Here is a 19,343-nt window from a genome sequence, read left to right as displayed (position 1 = left end):
ATTCACTATGATGGTTAAGCTCCAATAATTATAATTTTGCTTGCAAACGGCAGACTGAGACATGGGCCTGTTCAAATTACGTAGCATCTGTAGTTACTACTTCGTGTCAGGCTTCAATCAATCTGGGATTGTTTTTCTAAGTCCACCATAACAAATTTTCCCCCTTAATAAACTCAGAAGACTTCAATGTTGATGACTCTTGTATGTGTGATGCTTTACCATAAATTTATCGCCGCGTATTAATATACAACAAACAAAAAAAGATACTTTGCCACAATCACATCAGGTGCACGTACGAAGACAAATACGTAGGAAAATGATTTCATTGAAAAATAATCAATAGAAACCAGGGCATTTGCCTGAGTTGAGGCGCCCGGGGCGAGACGCATTCATTCACTATTATTAGTGTTTATACATATGGTTATTTTTTTCTGGTTCTTTTTAATGTAAGAACACATGTATATAAGAGAGGAAACAAGAAGTGTTTTATTATTATTATTATTATTACTGTTGTTGTTGTTGTTGTTTCAGGTTCTATTGTTATTATCTTAACGCACTGATAATTTACCCATACATATTGTACTTGGTTTCCGATTTTATATTATGAAATTAATGTATCAAAGCAGTAAATACCAATTCAATTACCAACCCTGACATCCCTTGCCATTCCAACATTATGTCACAACCCCGACTGCCAAAAAAGAAGGAAAATAAACAATACAACTGTTCAATAAAATTCCCATTAAAATAGCACATGTGCTACTTACTCACTAATGCAGGTAAATGTAATTAAGTGTTTTAAAATACGCAGTGTTATTATGAAAGTTGTAATTTATTATTTAGGCCTAGACATATTTAGATACACTCTATACCTCCGTGTGCGGGGGCTGATGGTGGAAGACGGAACACCAACATTCACCTGTACTTGAGCGTAGTGGGGGGGAAAAACTTCTTTTTCCTATCAGCTTATGTGGAACAGAGAATAGTGCTACTGGGGGTGTGATAACACAGTAAGTCACAACTAGAGGAAAGAAACGAGCTTGGCAACCTTGACTGGACTAACCATTCGTCCTACTATATTTTACGCTACAACAACGAATTTCCAGTTGAATTTGTGAACAAACACCTCCTAGAGTATGACATCATTCCTTAATATTTTGACCCCCTTCCGCTCAAAAACACAAAACGCGCTTTGGTGTGTGTTATGGTATACTAAAGGAGTAACTATTTCAAAAATTTCTGACTTTTTTATCCAAGCCCATTGGAGATATTGGACAGTGAAATATGCCAAATTTGCATAATTCCCAAACTTTACGATTTTTTTTCAGGTCTTTGGGAGCAGCTGCAGGTGTGCAAATATTTGAGTATAAACGTATGACCACGGACTACATGCACACACAAATTCAGACCTCTACGTCAGTTGCTTACCCTTCCCTAACATGTCTTCAATGTCCAAAAATGTTGCTACTGTAGACCCTGATTTCACCCCATTCAAATGGTTTTAGGCAAAAATGTTAAGAGATCAAAGTTTTAGCTCTGCACAAGTTGGGGACGTCCAGCAATTTTAAATTTGGTAGGACAAATACATGCTGAGATATTCAAAACAGCGTAAGGGCCTAAAATCGAGAAAACGCAAAATGGCAGCGGCCGCTGCGTTGCCATGCGATGTTGAAAAAAAAATGATTAATTGTGGTTTTGAAGTACTCATATATCGATTGATTTCTGAAAAGATTAGAATTTTTTGAAAAGGTCGAGCGGCAATTTTTCTTTTTTCTCGATCACTTAGCATGGATTGACCCCTTCTCAATTTACTTGAATTTCTTCACTTACACTTCGATACTTCACAATATCGAATTTGTTTCTTCTTCAGTAAACAGACGCTCAACGTGACATATTAATGTGGGAACAAAAGCAAATCATACTGAGAAAGTTTTGCATAGAATATTAATAAGTATCAGGTTGTTGAAGAAATATTGAGACTTCGGAGGTTCAAATTGATAATACATTTATTATGGCATAAAAATAACATTTTGAAACCATATCTGTATCATTCTGTTCCATGAGCACCTCCAATTTCCAGGCAACACTATAATCCCGATTGAATCACCGTGCTGATAGAGGGAAAGGCAGAAGGAAGACCAAGGATAGAATATCTAGATGCAGTTCCGAAGAAGAGGCCTTATCAAAGTATAAAACAACTCTCTCCTAAGAGAGAAAGGTTTTAAAATTTCCATGTTGCCCACCAACCTATGGTTGAGGTGAACCAGAAGAAGATAGAACTTCAGCGATTTCTGATCCAAAAATTGTGGTATGTGCTTTTCACAGGCCTCTTTTAAAACTAACTTAACGCCATTCACGGAGTTTTGTATAGATCGCAACAAATGGTAGTCTACGGTGTCAGTTCCAGGCTATACGGTAGATATATTGAAACCACCCAGGCTAGTTATCTTAATTTCCGACGGAGAGTTAAAGATGTATGTGATCTGACGTTGTCTGCGCAGCAGACATGGAGTGGATCAGTGGATTGTGGGTCAAGATTTCTGGGTGGTTCACTCACTGGAACCTACCGTAACCCACTCTAATCCACCGACCTACCATGACCCATTCTGACCCATTGACACACTCTGCTCAGTGCATTGTAGACAGCATCTTCTGAACATTGGTGAATTTTCAAGGCCTCCATTTTTTTCCTTTCTCACTTGTTTCTATTTACTTATCTGAGAAGAATATATCTAAGTGAAAAAAGAACTTCAGGCCCTTTTGGATACTGGTATTTGTGATTGTAATAATAGCAATAGGACTTACTACTTGGCTTGCGAGACATAGTCGAATTTTACAGTTTTTTCCTTCTACATTGGACTACTTTACCTTGATTTGAGACTTTCAAATTTCATCCTATTTTCTACTCAAAAGTATCTGTAAGTCAACAAGGAAATAATCATGTGTGATAATTAAAATCGAAATTCATCGTAATATGGCCGATGACAAACATCTTACAATTTTACAAAGGTCAGATCCACCGGTATTGTAATAGAACGGTGTTTGAGCGATTGATTGTAGAAATACAAACTCCAATTAGTAATAACTTCAAAGCCTTGTTTTAGTACAAGTTTAAGCTCCTTAGTCAGTGGAGAGGAGAGCGTGGATCATGGGTCAGAGTTGATGACAAGGGGTTAGACGTGTTGTGGGTCAATTTTTCATTGACCCGCGCCATCTTTGCTGGGTAGTGTATAACACGGTCTTGTACAGCGGTGGACACTTCTAAATGGTACAGCCATATGGAGATTTACGGCTAAGGTGTACCATTTAGAAGTGTCCCCCGCTGTACAAGTTCGTTCTATAACCGTTCTATATGTAAAAAAAAAATATACAACGTGTGAAGGGAAACATCATGCCTTGAATGACCTGAAACAGACTTTGAAAACCACGAAGTATAACAGATCCTAAGGGGAAAAAAATGCTTACCAAGGGGACGGAGTAAATCATCTGCTTACGTTTTCTTAACTAGGGAGAAGGTCTAGTGAAATGACTAAAAATGTGATAACGTAATACTTTGACAATTTTATTTAATGGAAGAAAGTAAATTAGGATATAACACTTCTTTTCATTTTACGCATTTCAAAGATTCTCGTAATTGAGTAGCGTCCCGGATTTGCATTTTTGAAATATGGCAACCCTAACTTCGTTTATTCTATTTTTTGCTTTAGCCGTCTTGTGTAGTAATATTTGAGTTCGTATAATACAGATGATGTAAGCAGTTGCAAGAGTTATTACAGGTTTCTAATAGTATTCTATAGTTTGCGTAATTAAATGCACGTGTTAGTAAATACGCCATTTTGTAACACTTTTTCTTTTACCTTGGGTACAAAACAGAAGTGAGTCGCATCATTGCCACATTTTTTTTTCTTAACGCAGAAAAGACTACTCTGCAACGCACATGTCTTGTTCTTTGCGTTTCATGAAAATTAAGGTCATATAAAATCAAATACCCCTAACATGGCGCATTTACCTGAACCTCCTTATTTGAAAAACATTATATTCTACACTTATAAGGAACAATAATATCACCTACCCACGAAGCTGACAGTGATCACATGTGTAATGGATATCTGTTGATTCGATAGGGGTGCACTTTCATGAGCCTAGCCACCGCAGGATTCACACTACACCCCGCCCTCATTGAACATTTCACCACAAATTATGCATTCAGTGGTGGCTATAAATATTTTCGCCTAGATACTTATGCAACCTGTAAGTCTTTAATGTTCCGAAATTTACCTATTAATATTACTCAGAGGCTGAGATGCTTTTTTTTTCTTGTTTTATAAATAGGATAGGTCTATATCAAACTCAGAGGAAATTCCTTCTACGCCCTTAAATAACAACCCTGAAGTGTGTGATAAGCACTGATTACGCTCTCAGACTTATGCTTTCATATCCCAAAGTAAAATGATTTTTCTAGTTTCCTTTTCTATGGAAAACCAAAGTTTATATGCTCAGTTGAATACTTCCGGTACAAATTTCACCTGATCTGACCTGATTTCAGTTTTAGCGCCCCTTTTAGCAACGAGGCTATGTGAGACATGGATCCACACCTTAACGTGGGATCTGAACCACATGAGCTCCCTTCGGGAATTGAACTCGGGTCTCCTACACCAAAGGTGCGTACTCTAACCGCTTAGCCTCGAGGGAGCTTACTGATTTTACCTCTCATAAGGGGAGCGCGGTGGCTCAGTGGTAGAGCGTTCACCTCCGGTGCTTGGTGTCCCTGGTTCGATCCCAGCTCGCGCCGTGTGGGTGGTGGACAAACACCGTGCTCGTGGGTTCTCCCGTTTCCTGCCACTTTCTTCATTCCACCATTACACTCATTTCTCATCATCGCCGTCTCCTTTAGCCTAACCGGCATAATCGTGGGACGTAAAACTCAAAAATTTCATTTCATTTTTACATCTCATAAAACTTCAATAGAGTAAACTCCATGTATTTGTCAATAAATCAAAGTAATCCTCCAATCAATTACTTTAACAATTATATACATAACTTCGCCAATTTTATGTTTGTTTGTTTGTGTCCAACCGTAAAATATCTAGATTTTTGTGCGATTTTAAGAGAAAGGGAGGGGATTCAAAGACTAAAAGTGCTTTAAAATTTGTCCCCCCCAAAAAAAAAATTCATTAGCGTCTGAAGTTAGAAAGATGAAACAAGATGTATAAACTGCACATTAAAAAGAATTGGATCCATATCGCAATGTCCTTGAAAATTCGGTTTCTAAGGAGGGAGAAAGGAAAAATTTCTATAGTTTTTCTCCGCATTCAAATTAAGATTGTCTGCCTAATCATCACGCAAAAACAACCGAACTGTTTGAAATGAATTTTTTAGTATTCGAGCATAGACACATGACCTGGAACTTGTTTGCATTATGTTACTTTGATTAAAATGCGTATCCAAAGGAGGGAGAGGAAAATCAAAATCTGTGACAAAATTTGAGTATTTCAGGAGCCATTCGAGTTTGGAAAATGAAACTCGGTGTTCAAACTCTTCATCAAAAATAAATTCAAATTTGTCGCGATGTTTTCAAAAATTCTGCTTCTAACGAGAGTGACTTCTATAGTATTATTTGTTTCTGCAAAGTGGATATATTTAAATAATTAGAATGAGTATTAACACACCAACACCACATCCACGAAGAAATTAATTGTTCGCTGGAAGCAGGGAATTCATTGTATTATTCACTTCAAAATCTTTTTATCGTCACGAATTTTGTCGACGAATTTGAAGCTTCAAATATAGCACGATAATCATACCTGTTCTGCTGTATGGTTTCAAAACAGTGTTGCTTGCTCTGAGGGAAGAATGCAGACTGAAAGTATTTGAGAATCTAATATCTTGAGACGAATATTCGGGCCCAAGAGGAACGACAATGGAGAATGGCAGATACTTCATAATGAGGAACCGCATAATTTATGCTGTTTACCAAACGTTGTTAGGATCATTAAGTCTAGGAGGCTCAGATAGGCAGGTCATGTGACCAGAATGGAAGAAAGTAGGAACGGGTTCAAAGTTTTGATTGGAAATCCAATCAGAAGACGAATATTAGGAAGACCTAGACGCAAATGGAAGTACAATATTAAGATGGAATCCGCAAAAATAGGAATGCAAAGTTGAAACTAGATCCAGTCAATGGAGAGCTTTTGTGAACACAGCATTGAACCTCCGGATTCCATAGGCCTTATAGTTAGTTAATTAGTTATGTTTGTCCGTTATACAAATCTATAGTGGTAAACAGTTTAAAATAAAATTATGATCATAGTTAGTACATATCTCGAACTGAATTTTAACTTTGCCACTTTGATCAAAATGATTTTGTTAAGAGTAGGGGGGACTAAAAAGTGTGCCAAAAATAGAATATACGAAAATGCTGTGTAAAAAAGAGCTACAACCTCTTATACATAGGCTTGCCATATGTCCGTATTTTGGCCGGACTGTTTGTATTTGTGCATCCGTATCGTATAAAGCATGAAATAGGAAAATGTCCGTATTTGACAGTTTTTGGAGCTTCCCGAAAACTTCCGAGTCGGGAATAAGTAAAATCTCGGGCGAAAAGAAGTCTGTTTTCATCATTCACGATAACTTATATTTTAGTAGATATTAATAAAATAGGTTATGTTTTTAAAAAGTCTCATTTTTCATTCCAGGGTTTTGTTGGTTAGATATGATTAACGTAATCTAATGATATGATTTATTATATTCGTTTTAATGAAAAAAAAAACATAGTTTCCAATATTGTTTTAAGTATTACAGTAAATAATTGTGTGATAACCTAAAAAAAAGTGACTTTTAGGTAAGAAATTTCAAAATATTTATTCTGTGTTTGGGCACCGTATCTTTGACGGGTCGTTATTGTAAGGCTTGTCCGTATTTTGTATCAACAAACTATGGCAACCCTACTTATACATCACCCAAGCAATGCCCACTTCATCAGCTAGTAGAATAAATAAATAAATAAATGTTCTACCACGCCATTCTTCACGTAACACAGACATATGTAAACAGCGAAAGAATCATGGATCAGTAGGTAAAAGCTTGCATCTAATGGGAAAGGGGCATGCTTCAATCCTAGGGATGTCAACTTGAGATGTAGAGGATGATGGTTTCTGTTTATTCTTCTATTTTCTCCTAGTCTTTTAATCCTACAAATTCTATCATGCTTCATATTTTATTTCTTTTAGTTCAGCCAGCAAAGCACAATCACAGAACGTTAAAATACAGGGTTATTCAAAAAGAAAGAACAGATTTCAAACATTTATTTCTTCCAAACTACAAAAGATACATACAAGGATAAATCAAAAAGTAAGGGGAAATTGCCTGTCAAACCCATAGTATTGTGTGTAACTAATTAATTCTTTTCCATGTTACAGGTAATCTGGTAATAGAAGTGTGACGGCTTGTACAACATTCTATGTCCACCCGTCTGGTGCTGAGAGCAACTCAAAGATGGCGCAACGACTGGAACATTACACCAAGGAGGAAGTGCGCGGTGTCATTCGTTTTTTCTGGGCCAAGAGAACAAAACCATGTGATATTCATCGAGAATTGGTGCAGGTCTACGGAGATAGTGTTATGTCGCTGAAACAAGTGTACATGTGGTGTAACGCATTTGCAAGTGGTAGGAGTATTGTCACAGATGATGGCAGAAGTGGCAGACCATCAACGTCCATCACCGACACGAATGTGGCTGTCGTCGATGCCATGATTCGTGAAGTCAGAAGAGTGCGGTTGCCAATGAATTGAATATCTCTTATGGTTCCGTAAGCGGTATCGTCCATGACCAACTGGGCTTCACAAAAGTGTGCGCGCTGGGTACCCAAGCTTCTGAGTAACGAACGCAAAAACCAGCGAATGGGCATTTCCCTGAGCCACCTCACACGTTATGCCGACGAAGGAAATTCATTCCTTCATCGCATCATAACGGGCGATGAAACTCCGATACCTCTATGGACACCTGAATCCAAACGTCAGAGCATGACATGGAAACATCCATCGTCACCACAGGCCAAGAAATGCAAGACAATAGCATCTGCCCAGAAAACAATGGCTACTGTATTTTGGGACCGTCTCGGTGTTATTGATGTTGAATTTCTGGTAAAGGGTACGACCATTAATGCAGACACCTACTGCCAAACCCTGGACAGGCTAAAAGCAGCCATACGGCAGAAACGGCGGGGGGCACTCCGAGAGGGCGTGTTGTTACTGCATGATAACGCACTCCACATACAGCCGAACGGACTCGTACACACCTCCGTGGGTTCAAGTGGGAAATTCTCGATCACCCTTCGTATAGCCCTGATTTAGCCCCGTCGGATTACCATTTGTTCGGCCCCCTGAAGCAACATCTCCGTGGGCAGCGTTTTCAGACACTGACAGAGGCACAACAGGCTACACGTACCTGGTTAGGAAATCTGGAACCACATTTCTTTGAACAGGGCATGGATGATTTGGTGCCACGTTGGAATAAATGTTTAGACAACTACGGTTCCTTCTTCGAATAATAGTGTGATACCATACTTCAAATATAGTAAAGTTTCATCGACGTATCTTTGTACGCTTTTCTGTAAATCAACAATTCATCTTACTTTTTGATTCACCCTTATACAAAAGATAGAAACATGATTCGAACGTTACTTGATTAAGAAAAGTTTACAATTTAAACAGCCCGGATAGAAGTTCCAATTACGGCCGCATTGGCGCTGTTGTTTGTTGTTGTTTGTCTGTAGTGAAATGGCGGTGTCACCACAGGAGAAGTCTTTTTGTGTGCTACAATTGGCAAAACTTGAGTCCATTGTTGTAGTTCAGCGAGCATTTCGCCGTCAATTTAACAAACAACCGCATCATTTCTCTAACCACGTTCGACGTTACTTGAATGACACCATTCCAGGACGTTGGATTGGAAGAGGAGGAGTAGAAGATGAACTTTATCGATGGTGGCCTCCCAGGTCTCCAGATCTCACTCCGTGTGATTTTTATCTATGGGGTTACGTAAAAGACCGTGTTTTTATCCCTCCTATTCCTGACACTCTTGAAGGTCTACGACATAGAATTCTTGAAGCTGTGAATTCGATAACTAGAGACCAGCAGATTCGTGTGTGGCAAGAAATGAGCCACCGTTTTGACATTTGTCGTGTAACACACGGTGCTCATATTGAATGCACACCATAATTACAAACAATAAATTGTAAACTTTTCTTAATCAAGTAACGTTCGAATCATGTTTCTATCTTTTGTAGTTTGGAAGAAATAAATGTTTGAAATCTGTTCTTTCTTTTTGAATAACCCTCTATGTAAACACTCGTATTTTTGTTTTATAGATTACAATCGTGGCAAATCCAATCATGAACGGAAAAACTATCAAAGAAGTTTTGCGAAAGTGAAAGCAGTTTTCTTTTCTCAGAAGTTTTAACTCTGTTAACGATGTTTTCCAAGAATCTAAGAAGAAGCGTTTTTATCCATTCACTTGTCAAACCACAAGGACAACAAAGCAAAAGAAGCCAATGAAACATGAACAAACAAAAATGAAGTTCTTTGATGATGAAGAGATCAAGCAGTTAATTGAAAGTAGGCCGTATGACAGTTTAAAGAAGAGAAAGTTATTATCACTTATATATATATATATATATATATATATATATATATATATATATATATATATATATATATATATATATATATATGTAACTACTTCTTATGCATGCCAACGTGCATCCATTACATTCAAATTATATATAATGGTGTATATATTGGAGTGACATTTTGCCAACACTTCAGGGCATGCATGGAATTTAAAAAGAAAGAAAAAAAAAGTTGTTGCCTATAAGCAATCATGTTGCCTCAAACTTTATACAAGAGTCACGGACATATACGTGTGTAAACAATATATGAATATTAAGTACACTACAAAACATATAAAGAAAAACAAGAAAAAAAGTAAATTATATATAGCGTCACGTACAAAAGAAAAGAAAAGAAAAAAAAAACAGAATTAGAGTTGAATATTAGTACTAATTAACGGGTGGAGAATTTATCTTATAGCTCAGAATTAATGGCAAAATGCCATAAATGTCATATATTGCAATTTTCACGATATATTCAGGAAGAGTGAAATTTCACAATTTAGAACGATTATCAGTTAATACATTACAATTATTACAAGTATAGGCCTATATAGTTTTTTTTTTTTTTTTTAAGTCTGTGTCAAGCCGAACAAATTAATCCTTCATAAAATTACTATCCAAACCAGGGTTAAAAGTGGATCTGGAAAGGTAGGGGAACGGTTTGTAGCGGCATGCCGTCACGCCGTTCCCCCTGCCTATCTTTACTAATTGTATTTTTTTAGGAACTAGGGGGACGCCGTTCATATTTTTTGGCATCCCCGCGTTCCGCCTCACTTTTATCTCTAATCCGAACCCATTTTATATTAGACATTAATTTGAGTTGAGTTGATTTTGAGTTTAACGTCCCGTTCAGCAGCGAGGCTATATGAGATGTGGACCTACTGATTTACGCAGAGTCCGAACCACATGATAGGCATTAATTTGTTTTGATTGGCAAAGACTTCAATTTTCTTTTAGATAATAGTAATAAATTGTTTTCTACTTTTACTAAGATCCTATAAAATAGATCGACCTAAAGAACATGCTGAAATTAGAAAAACAAATCAGTCTAAGCATTACGGAATATACATGAACACGCACACGTGATATTAACACTGCCAGTTACTGAGGAGTACTATGGTCTAGCTTTGAAGACTGTAATTAAATCCTGAGAAAATTTATGAACAATCTGCGGCAGGGCCGGATTAACCGATCTGGAGGTCTAGGGATAGAAAAATATGTAGTCCCTGTTGACTTTGCCTAATATATATCTGTGAAAGTACAGTATTAAAGTTAAGGGAATACATCTAGTTCTACGACGTAAACTATGCCATGTGTCCACATACCCACTAGGAAGGAAGAAGACAAATTTGGTCATTTAAGTGATAAAAACATTTTAAGATAGCAGATGACTCTAAATTATGATTATGATTTCACTCCCCGAAGACTACATTTAGAAAAACATTAAATGGTGATAAACGAAAACCAAAACTTAGCTGAACTAAACCTGACCCCGCATGCTAACACCCTATCCTTAGATAAATAACCATAAAAGTGAATTTGAACATGATATAAAACTGAACATTTAAAAAAAAAAAAAAAAAAATTTAAAATGAAAAGAAGGTTTATATACGCAGCTGGAATCATTTCATCATTTTTTTAATCAGCCAAGTGTTCGAATTACCAAGCGTCACGACTATTTCTAGAAGACTTGGATTGGAGGTTGTGTTGACGGTGTAAGTTATTTTCACTTTTTCTGTCTTTTCACTTGAACTGTGGATAGGGTATAATAGTATAGTTAATTGGTATCCAGTGAAGCGACAATTTTCAACAACCACAATATTACTTACTTAATTCGGTTAAAAAAGAGGGAAGCTGTAACTATTAATAAACATATTTGTTTAAATTGGAATTATAATTTGTTAACTAACTTTAGGTTTTAATTATCAAAACAAAGTTAACAGTAATATTTTGCATCCCCGAAAGATTAAAATCATGCTTTTTAAAGATTGAAACACATGCAGTAGATGATATAGAGTCTAATACCTAATGGAACTCTCCAACCCAATGGAACTTTGTGCTTAAAAAAATATACATAAAGTTATTCTACTTTAATGAATATCTCAATTTTTTCCCTCCTCTATCACATCCTGGAAAACAAAAGAACAAGTCAACGAAAAAATTTGTTTCATATTTTTGATCATATCTTATCTAATGATGATATTGTATATTATATGATTCTTTTCAGCCAGCCTCGCAGTTGAGATTTTGATTAGAATGGAGGCTCCGTTCCACCTGGAGGCCCGGGCATACAGTCATCTAATCCCTCCCCCCTTCAATCGGCCTTGATCTGCGGGAAAGTATACTCTTTGAAATTCAAGAAGAAGAATCAAAATCGATGCATTTATGTTGAAGTTTTGAGACACAATGAAGTCTGTTAATTCGATATTAACAGTCAGCCGTTGAGGAGTCTCATAGCTAGCTCCAAAGACTAAATTTCTTTGGGTTTCATAGTCTTGCTCTAGACTAACTTTCTGGAGTTTCATAGTCTACCTCCAAAGACTAAATTTCCGGAGTTTTCTAGTCTAACTCCAAAGACTAAATTTCTGGAGTTTGATAGTCTAGCCCCAAAGACTAAATTTCTTTGAGTTTCATAGTCTTGCTCTAAAGACTAAATTTCTGGAGTTTCGTAGTCTAGCTCCAAAGACTAAATTTCTGGAGTTTCATAGTATAGCTGCAAAGGCTAAATTTCTGGAATTTCATAAATAGCTCCAAAAACACAATTTCTAGAGTTTTATAGTCTAGCTCCAAAGACTAAATATCTGGAGTTTCATAGTCTAGCCCCAAAGACACAATTTCTGGAGTTTTTTAGGTCTAGCTCCAAAGACTAAATTTCTGGAATTTCATAGTCTTGCTCTAAAGACTAAATTTCTGGAGTTTCATAGTCTAGCCCCAAAGACACAATTTCTGGAGTTTTTTAGGTCTAGCTCCAAAGACTAAATTTCTGGAATTTCATAGTCTTGCTCTAAAGACTAAATTTCTGGAGTTTCGTAGTCTAGCTCCAAAGACTGAATTTCTGGAGTTTCATAGTATAGCTGCAAAGGCTAAATTTCTGGAATTTCATAAATAGCTCCAAAGACACAATTTCTAGAGTTTTATAGTCTAGCTCCAAAGACTAAATATCTGGAGTTTCATAGTCTAGCCCCAAAGACACAATTTCTGGAGTTTTTTAGGTCTAGCTCCAAAGACTAAATTTCTGGAATTTCATAGTCTAGCTCCAAAGACTGAATTTCTGGAGGTTTATAATCTAGCTCCAAAGACACAATTTCTGGAGTTTCATAGTCTAGCTTCAAAGACACAATTTCTGAAGTTTTATAGTCTACCTCCAAAGACTAAATTTCTGGAGTTTCATAGTCCAGACCAAGACTAAATATCTGGAATTTGATAGTCTAGCCCCAAAGACTAAATTTCTCTGAGTTTCATAGTCTTGCTCTAAAGACTAAATTTCTGGAGTTTCATAGTCTCGCTCCAAAGGCTAAATTTCTGGAATTTCATAGTCTAGCTTCAAAGACTAAATTTCTGGAGTTTCATAATCTAGTTCCAAAGACTTGAAACCACAGGGAAAGTACAATGTTTCCAGCGAAAGGTAAATAAAGGAAATGGAATACATTTCGAAGTTATACATGACCATATACACAACTAAGATGTAAACACTCTTAACCATTGAAGAGTTTCACAAATGTAAATCTTTCAGTTTTATGTTGCACAATTATGCTTAGGAGGTGGGGGTGACGAGAATGAATGAAATAGTGGAATGAAGAAAGTGCGAGGAAATCGGAGACCGTTGAGAAAATCCGAAATGAAACCGGGGACCTCACGTACCTGATGTGAACATTATACCACTGAATTATGCGGCCTTTAGAGGAGTTTCATGGTCTAGTTCCGAAGACTATTCTTAAAATTTATACGGAATCACCGGGAAAAGTATACTTTCCTTGTCTCCCTCCAAAAAGAACAACCAAGTTTGGTACACTTAAGTCGAAAATGTGCTTGAACGTGCAGGCCGACTTGAGAACATTTTTTTTGAAACAATTTAAGTCGCATTAAAATTATTTTTCAGAGTGTGAATCGGTTTTTGCCAGTGTTAACATAATTTGATATTTCGTACTACCATCCTAATGTCCTTGGCAAGTAAAAAATGGTATAGGTATAATATATTTCAAACTTTTTTTTACGGTATATAAAATGTCTCTGATATGAAAGAATATTGTCAAGAGGATAATATCTATTTATTGTTTTCAAATGACAGCAGTACATTACAGTTAAAAAAAAATAAGTAAGCACCAGCTTTTGTTTCATGTACTACACTGAATTTACTGCTAGGCTGTGTTGAGAAGTAAGTAACGGAAGTAACACATTACTTTTTAAGTAACGTTTCGCAGTAACGTGTTACATTTTTCCAAAGTAATTGTAATGGTATCGCGTTACAAATTTTTAAGTAACGTACATGGTTTGCGTTATTTTTTGTGTTATATTTCGGATGAGTAACTATAATATTTGTATATATTTTTTTCTGAAACAATTGTTTCTTTCCTGTAAGTAAATTTCTCAGAATGGAGCAAAAGAGCATGAACTATGCTAGTGACTGACAGTCGGTCACCAATACACAGATAAAATCTTAGTGCTACTGCTGTTTTTCGAAGATGAGTACAGCCTCAGGGAAATCACGTGTACTGATTGCAAGCACCTGCAAGATTTTGTCATAGATTTTGACAGAAAGTGATTCAGAAAGATATTGCGTTTATAAAGTTAACGAAGCACATCAAATTTCCAATAAAATAACTCTTCGCATGAAAGAACATAGCAGCGCAACTTATCAACCTTCAGTTCCATCCATGATTGGGGAAAATCAGAATGTATAATAATAATAATAATAATAATAATAATAATAATAATAATAATAATAATAATAATAATAATAATAATAATAATAATATATTTATTTTTAGTGCCATGAACAGCCAGATAGCAAAAATACAGCACTTAGTCATAGAACTAAGGCTTATAACACACATCTTATATTCCTTTTAATATTAATAATACATTTGTTTCGACGATAGGAGGTCATTGTTTATCCTATAATGTACACGTAATTTTATGACTTGTGTCTTGTCTGGACAAACATAATTACTTCATTCTTCATTAAAATAGCTAGTCAATTATCTTAAAATTGTCCTTAAAACAAGGATACCGTCAAACATACAAATATACTATAAAAAATATGCATACCTATTAAAATCTATACGTCTGTTCAATAAATACAATTATCCCGATAATATATTAAAAGAACTTCTCACTTTTCTTAAAATTATAGAATTTTTATCTGTCTGGACAAACATAATTATTTCACTCTTCATTAAAATAGTTAGTCAATTATCTTAAAATTGTCCTTAAAAAAAGGATACCGTCAAACATACAAATATACTATAAAAAATATACATACCTATTAAAATCTATACGTCTGTTCAATAAATACAATTATCCCGATAATATATTAAAAGAACTTGTCAGTTTTCTTAAGATTATAGAATTTTTATTCATGGGAACCACTTCCGATGCTCTTCTAAGATTATATGTTGGTACCCTTATACCTATATTATGTAGGCAGTATTCACTACTATATCTATTATCTAAAATTTTCTGAATAAAGTTTTTCTCTATCATTTTTCTTCTTACATGTAATTCTTGCAACCCCCAGTATTTGTTCCAGTAATCATAACTATGAGAGTAGTAATCTTTTTTCTTATTTCTACACAATGTTGTGGATATATTATTCCATATAATTGCACCAAATTCTAATCTGGGTCTTACAAGTACCTTAAATAGGTAGACGTAGACATACGAATAATAATAATAATAATAATAATAATAATAATAATAATAATATAGTGGTGGTGGTGGTAGTACTAGTAGTAGTAGGAAAAAACTGAAATATATATATATTACATATTCGAAGTTTGGGACCTAAAAGTAACGCGTTACTTACTTTACTTTCGAAGTAGGGTAACAGTTACTTTTCTGGGGCAAGTAACGCGTTACATTTTTAAAAGCAAGACACAACACTGCTGCTAGGTATATTTCGAAAACGTAAAAGTATGATTCTCTTTAAAAAAAATCAATACATAACTATAATCTTGTAACTTTTTTGTTTTGTGAGTTTTCTGTAACAATCTGGTTTTAAGTTTCCCTATTTAGTCTCACTAGTGGGTTAGTGAACACCAGGAATTAGTTTTATATAAAATACGCCCGACACTTTCTGCATAAAGTAAATAACTAAGAAAGCCAATGATGATGTGGTTCTATGTTATTTTTCTTTACTATTTGTTAAGAGATAATATTGGTGTTTCAATTTAATATTACTCCTTAATGAACATTTTAAATTCAATCAAAATTATTTATTTATTTATTCTAAAGGATATAAGAAAATTTAAACAACTTTGAATGAATAAAATATTTACTAAATATACTAAACATTTCGGTAAGTTCAAGACACCATTAATCAAGATAATTTCTCGAAATGCCGTTCTAAAACAGGATAACAATCGTAGTATGAGTTTACTTCCAAACAAAATCAGCATGGCTGCTAGTATATTATACAAATCGACTAGTGTGAATTATGGAAATATACTTATCGACTAAACCTCGTATGAGATTGCAAACTTATAAGATAACTAATCTTTTTATCATTACTCTTAAATAACAAGGAAGAAACTACGTTTAATCTTAACTAATAATCTATCGTTATTAATTCGGTTGAAGTCATCATTAGAATTGTATATACCTGAAAATGAAAATGAAAAGAAATCAATCAGAAATCAATCAGCTTTACGTTCCACAAATACGAGTATATCCTGGAAGCTAAGGAAACACCTTCCTCTAGAACTAAACCACAGTACTACCTCCTAAGATCAGAACCGTATCTAGAGATTTCGGCGTCCGGGGCGAAGTAGAATTCGGCGCCCTCTACCCTCACCTTACCATGCTTTTCCTTTCTATTTTCTTTTTTCTTCCCTTTTTCTTGTTTTACATATAAGAAGCATCTTTTTTCTGCTATGCTAAGCTGAATTTTATCAACCTGCTTGGACAGACCATCGCAACAGCCAAAAGCGATTTTTATACAGGATGTTTTAAAACAACACCGACAATGTTTAGGAGGTGATTCCTGATACTAAGATAAGACAAAAGGTATAGACTAACCTGGGTGCACAAATGTTTCCTTTCGGAGTTATAGGCTGCCGAAAACATGAAAAAGTGAAATTTAAAGGTCCATAGCTTCAAAACTATGGAACCTATCATAGTCGGGTTAAGACTTCACTTAGGAACTAATATGTGCGCTCTCCAAAAATACATGTTTCAGAATCTTAAGGTACTCACACAACAATTTTTATAGAGAGAGTTTAGTTACGGGCATGTGATTTGAAGTACTCACAAACTAGATCTATAAAAGTTGTTGCGGAAGTATTGCAGGATTCTGAAACATGAATATTTGGATAGTGAACATAGTAGTTTCAAAATGAAGTCTTGACCTGACTGCGGTAGGTACAGCCACTTACATAAGTACCTGGACCCCTGACTGTTATAATTCCATTACTTGGGGTCCAGATCATTTGCAGTTGTCAGAACGCCTAGACAGATGCAACCCAACTTACACGTAACTTTTATCGGCACTGACACCAGTTGGTATCACTGAGTCAAGTCTTTATAATCAAGTAAAATTGTGAGTAGATGACGCACGAAACATTTCTCCATTTTGAGATGAATCTCTCTGGTTCAGAGCGTGTTGTCCAATAAACATCATATGTTAATCTCAATATTGCTCTGTATGTAATGTATTATTTCATTATATACTGTATACTCAAAGAAAAGAAAACACCGATCACACACGAATCAGAAAATGCTTGAAAGTAGACGAAACTATCAAATTTAGAACAACTGCTGGAAATAAGTTTGTAAATGACTGCCTCCATTGAGAGACCTTCTCCAATTCTCCTTATTCCAACATGTTTTTCTTTTTAGGGAAGAGAAGATCTTGCTTGTCACACTGAGTATTCATTGAAATTGAAATTGAAACAGAAACACTTGAGAAAGTTTCAGCGTGGCCGGAATTCGAACGTGGGTTTACCAAATAGAAGTTCAATGAGCTAACCACTCACCTACCGCGCCACTTATCCCTCAATCCAAACTAATACCTAGTTAAAATCGTTTCATGGAAAAATACAAACAGGATATTAATGTTTGTGTGAGTGTCTTAATCACTTACTCGAGATTTCCTTGTTTAACTCAAAAACAAGTTATATAGACGTTTTTCAATGAGAAAACTATCACGAAACGTTCTTCAAGTTGAGGCTACGTCATCGGTTGCAGGGATGGTCCCGATTTACATTACATTTCGTCTTTACCATAACTTCTAATTCTCAAAGAAGAAAGACGACAGAAATTATTTTCACTTTCTTTGAATTGTATCAACAGGTATAGAAATAGACAGTTCTATGTTTATGTTCCATAGCTACTAGTTTATTTTTTTATATTCATATGAGGAATTTGTGGCAAATTGAGCTGGTGGCATGAGCCGAGTGATCTTCTGATCATGAGGCGCAATCCACTAGGGGTTCGAATTCCTCTGAAGAGCAAGGTCAGAATTTTAATTGTCCTCAGTATTTCTGTGTTCGTGTCCCTGAAGTGTTTGGAATACGTCGAAAGGACATGAGGTGCCAGTGGCGAACAATACTCCGGTTGGGGCGATTTGTTTAAAAAAATTGTGAAAGCAGAAAACTTCCATTGCAGCTACCTGGGTTCAAATCTCGTCGTGGCAATTATTAATTTTTCTGAATGGGAAGATAATGTTCATGTAATTGGTATTGTAATTATGGTATTCCTTTATTATTATGATATTTATTATTATTATTATTATTATTATTATTATTATTATTATTATTAGTAGTAGTAGTAGTAGTAGTAGTAGTACTAGTATTACCACAGAAGGAAAGAAAAAGTAACATAGTCGAAGATATTAACAATAACAGAAAAGATATACAGTATGTCAGATATTTCTTAGGTTTATACATGAACGCAATAATATTATTACGTTTATGGATTTACAGATAGAATTATCATTTTGTGACAACAAGAAATGGAATAAAAATATTTTTTAGCTGATAATAGTAATACATTTTGTTTCGCCCTTTTTCTAGGTAGAAAGGTGAGTTGATATCTTAAATAGGATCATTCCCGTGATTAGCGTTGTAAGTTCGATCACTATTTGCAATTTGTGCACAGCTAGGAACAAATCTTTGGAACTCATTTTTGGTCCATACTATAGTAGTAAGGACGTGTTTAGGCCTTATATATTCATCAATTCTTGTTCAAACACGTTACTTCCCAGACAGTTACGAATGAAGGTTGATACGAATGAGGTAATTTTGTCTTGTTGGCATTTCACCTGTAAAGGAAGTTGTCTCAGCTCTTAGACTCAGAGAAATTGAATATTTTTCATGTAAGTATACATTAGAAGTATCAATATTGGAAATTATAAAAGTTTACTGAATTACCACAGCCGGAATCAAACCCGCATCCCCAACATTATGAAACTAACACTTAAGCAACTACTCTATGACATCACTGTTCTGCGAGAAGGAA

Source organism: Thermobia domestica, chromosome 12, assembly GCF_964235325.1.
Source record: "Thermobia domestica chromosome 12, izTheDome1.hap1.1, whole genome shotgun sequence".
Classification (NCBI taxonomy): domain Eukaryota; kingdom Metazoa; phylum Arthropoda; class Insecta; order Zygentoma; family Lepismatidae; genus Thermobia; species Thermobia domestica.
The sequence above is the reverse complement of the archived record's forward strand: the minus strand, read 5'-3'. Positions refer to the sequence as shown.